Source organism: Anoplophora glabripennis, unplaced genomic scaffold (genome assembly GCF_000390285.2).
Source record: "Anoplophora glabripennis isolate ALB-LARVAE unplaced genomic scaffold, Agla_2.0 scaffold652, whole genome shotgun sequence".
In the NCBI taxonomy this organism is placed as follows: domain Eukaryota; kingdom Metazoa; phylum Arthropoda; class Insecta; order Coleoptera; family Cerambycidae; genus Anoplophora; species Anoplophora glabripennis.
In genome coordinates this window covers 95122-99457 of record NW_019416730.1, presented here as the reverse complement: position 1 = coordinate 99457, position 4336 = coordinate 95122, and the positions used below count along the sequence as shown (strand labels likewise).

At 39.7% G+C, this 4336-nt stretch overlaps 1 non-coding gene across 1 annotated transcript; it reads right to left on the bottom strand.

Annotated features, from left to right (window-relative positions):
• Positions 1 to 3052: 3052 nt before the first annotated feature.
• Positions 3053 to 3134, bottom strand: Trnal-aag. The gene has a single exon. It is a non-coding gene; the product is annotated as a tRNA-Leu (tRNA).
• Positions 3135 to 4336: the final 1202 nt, after the last annotated feature.

Here is a 4336-nt window from a genome sequence, read left to right as displayed (position 1 = left end):
AAAAGGCTTGTATTGAGTTTCAACCAGTGCATATATAAGTTTTTTTTGGGGAATTGAATTTAGAATTGAAGCTTAGCCCTACAGGGTCACATTTAGGTCAAGTCAAGATCATTTCAAGGTCAAAGTAAAGAAAAGGCCTTTCGCGAATGTTAACCTGTAAGTATGTTTGCTTTTGAGGTCGCTGAACCTGAATTCGGGGATAGCTTAGCCCTATAAGGTTTTTCTTATTTATTTTAATGTATTTTGTCGTCTCTTAAAATTAAGGCAGTAAGGGAGAGCCTTTCTAGGGACGATGACGGTTCCGTCCGCGTTTTCCCGGTTCGACCGCGCCGCTATTTCGCCGTACGGCGAAAAAAACCCCCAAGTTTTCAATTAGTCGATTAATTAAACGACGAAAAGCATTCGGCTAATGTCCGCGCTAATTCCAGCCGGAGTGCTCGGCATCCGCTGAGCAGCGGGCGAACAAAGCGCCCGCCCGCCATTGTACCGGAAGTGACGCTGACTGATGATTCCCGGCGAGCGTTTGAAAAGAATTACGCCCGAAGAATAAGCAGATGGATGGATCTCCGATGGGTGCAATAGTGCTCCTGCATCGGCCTTTTTGCAAGCCAGAAAAGACGATGAAATATTGTACTTTTGTATCTGCGCTAATGGCGCATTTGCTGCCGACGCCCAGATTTATATATATCTCGGATTTAAAATCCATTAAGAGCGGATTCGATAAAGTTTTAACATATCGAGCTGCCGCCGCCGCCGACGACGACGACGACTAACGGCCTACTAGATTGTTTATTCTCGAGGTCGTGCGGTCGTGGGGCTTTTGCATGCCCACCTTTGTATTGTGACATTTTGCGTTGCTAAATAAAAAAAAAATCAGTTTAAAATTATAATTCCTTACAATTGGTCCAGAGTAGGACCCACTCAAATAAGGCGAAGCAAAAACCGAAATATGCAGCAACATAATGTTTAAGTATTTGTTTCTTTTGGGAAGCAGTTTAAGAAAGCGATAAAAACATGGGCGTAGCTAGGATTTTTGCTTGGGGTGGGTCCAGGCCTGCTGAAAGCCTTATGGAGGCCTTTAAAAAAGAAACGACTTACCGATATAATAATTCAAAACCTAAGTACTCTTTCGTTTGATGTGAGCGACTTACCGATATGAAAAAATAATATTATTGGACCTTTTCTTTGGGGGTGCCTCCTCTAGCTACGTCCATGGATAAAAAGTAGGAAATTTTGGGTTTTTTTAGATCAATTTTACAGAACAAGGTACCTATAGTTGTTACGATGTCAATTGGAACCTGTAAATCTTAAAGCACAGGACCGTATGCACTTCTTTTGAAATTTCTTCTTATGCTTTGACCATGATGTGTTTCGTAATTTATACTCGAATAGCAATTCGCCTAATGTAGAATTGACGGCGGCGCGCTGGTCATCAAAGCAAATCTGTATTGGTCCACTAGGTCGTAAATAATTTTTTTGTATGGTACACGGGTTCACTTAGCTATTCACTATATAGTATATCCAGACGAGACAGGGCTAAATTTTTCTGGACGGCTATGGATTTCGTAGAATTTACGAATTAAATGTTTTTATGCGGTTCCAACTGAGATCGCAACAACTATAAGAAGAGACGTTAATTTCTGTGAGGTTTCTCCAATGTTTGGTTGTTCGACTGATAATAATAATTTTAAGATGCAACACCGCACATCGAAACGGTTCGAAATATAAAAAAATTCCTGGAATCAGCTTTGGAATCTTTCAAATGCGTTATCTGTGGTATGTATCTCAAATAAAAGAATGAATTTACTAAATTAGATACCATTACATAAATAAAATAATACGCAACATGCGTCTTGAACAGCATTGGAAATAGATTACAAGGCTTTGAAAATATTGGATAAAGTCTGCTTATAAACTAAAATTTTCCGTACACCGCGAACCATAACCTTTGTTCACAAAAATATCATCGTCAATATGTTGTGGCCCCAATTGTAGATAACACATACGCGTAACAATTGTTTTCGTTACGTTATATTCCCTCCAAGAGAGAATTATCGCCTGCCTTGGAAAATCATCTAGAATTCTCCGATAACCGTAAATATGTTTGTTACAGAATCATCACAATCCCTAACAACGCAAATGCAAACGCAAACTATTATCGTCAGAATATCTAAACCGTTTTAGCTGGCAACCTTCATCCAGCTCGCTACCCAGACTTGGATCCCTGTCGGTTTGCGATTTAGAGCAAAATTTAGAACTGAAATTCGTTTAGTTGGAACATTTCTACAATAAATAATGTTTGAGATGATTGAAGTACTACATGACTATCAGCCACGTCACAATCCAGACCTGAGCCTTTGTTACTTGTTATAAATAGGCGAAATTGGACAGAATTTCTGGAACAAAGGTGTTTCGTACAGTTCGAGCGGATCAATATACTTAATCCAACTAAAAATACCGGCGATTAAACCCGTCGAAAAGGGACATATTTAAAAAACGGCATTTCCGGCACATAACTTACGGCCGCAGTTTCGCTCTAGATGGGAAACAATAAAACTCCATATTTGATAAACTGCTCTTAAACTACCAATATTTCAGATTTAAGTTCTGCTGATATGAAACTTTTCTCATGGTCCTCCGCTTTTATTTTACTTTAGAGCGCGAGATAACCGGGGGAAGCTTAAATCTTACTCGACGACTTCCTGATTTATTAGGGGGATACCGCATCGGGGGTAACAAAGTGTGGGGGGGGGTGAGAAAATTTGACACACGTTTAATAAATCTACCGCGAAAGCCTTCCGTAACAAAAATAATAACCGCGCTCTTCCTTCTAAACAAGAGAATTTCTCTAGACGTCAACAGGAAGGGACGGCATATTATTATCAACCCGTGACACCAAAAATAGCTGGATCATTGGTAGGTTGTCCCCGGGTTCGGCTGACTATTCATCGCAAATCGACGCCGATCGGAGCATTAGTCCGCAGAGTAGTTATTTCCCGCAACAGCGCCGCTTAAAAAAATCGTGTTTGCGTTTTGGGACAAAAAAAAATGTTGGCAGCGGTGGGATTCGAACCCACGCCTCCGAAGAGACTGGTGCCTTAAACCAGCGCCTTAGACCGCTCGGCCACGCTACCTTGTCGTTATCAGGAAAATATAATTGGCCAGTCCAGGCGCCGAGTTGTACGTCAATTTAAAAATAAACCTGAAAGTCGACACGGTTTTCCCGGTTTTTTATTTAAACCTCTCAAACGATTTTTGTAGGTGGAAAAAATAATTTAAAAAAAACATCTATTCTATTATTAGCTGTAATTTTTTAAATTCTATTTTCTAAGAAATTCAAATTCTAAAATATTTTCTAAGAAATGTTTTCAAATAACTCCACAGACAAGACATGTAACTGCTGACATTACGGGAAAAACTACTAACAATGCATGTTTTTGTTTTTCAAAAGGAATTTTGTAAAAAGGACAATTTGAATTAGTTTAATATCAAGTTTTCATGTTAAACAGTGTCACAAACTTATCATCGTGAACCGAAACCTTTTATGTGAAGAAAATTTGCTGGAAAACTGGGATTGGATAACAGGAAAATGTCACTGAACTTTGAGTTTTTCACACAGAATTAAAAAAAAAATAAATAACCAGTTTTAACTTTTTTGAGACAATGAAATATTTACAGCATGATCAAGCACGTTGCTACAAAACTATCGGTCGACGAAACGGTTCGAAAGGTGCAATCTCCGCCGAAAACCGTACTTTACAACGTATAATAGTTTTCATTTACATACCATACAGATATACAAGTTCTTAGGGACTCCTTTTTCTTTTTTTTTTTAAATCCCACAGCTCCCTAATTGACCCAACACTAAATAGGTCAACGATTCTATAAATTACAGCAGTTGATAACCATCGCAGTTCGGCGAAAATATTAATAATTCATACCCTCCCTAAAATATAAATAGCAACAAGGAAGTGGGCGATAAGCTATTTCGAGCCAGATCCGAATCTCGCTAACGTACGAATTACCGATAAATAATAACTTAATTACTTTCGTCACGATACTTTTTCTAGTCCGTAGCATCCGCACGTTTCTCTTGCTCCGACGTAGCGAACGCGGCAGGAGGAATAAGTCCTCCGAAACCCCACGCATCCATCAAACGGCTGTCCGGCGGCGTTTTCTCGGACAAGAGAGAGTAATAACCATAGAAAATAAACGGAAAAGTACCGGGAGAGGAGATAGAGATTAATCCCTCACTAAGGTCAGTCCGCACAATAGGCGTGTTATCGAAGTGAGCCGGCGGATTTTTCGAAAACGGCGAAACTCCCGCCCGACGCCG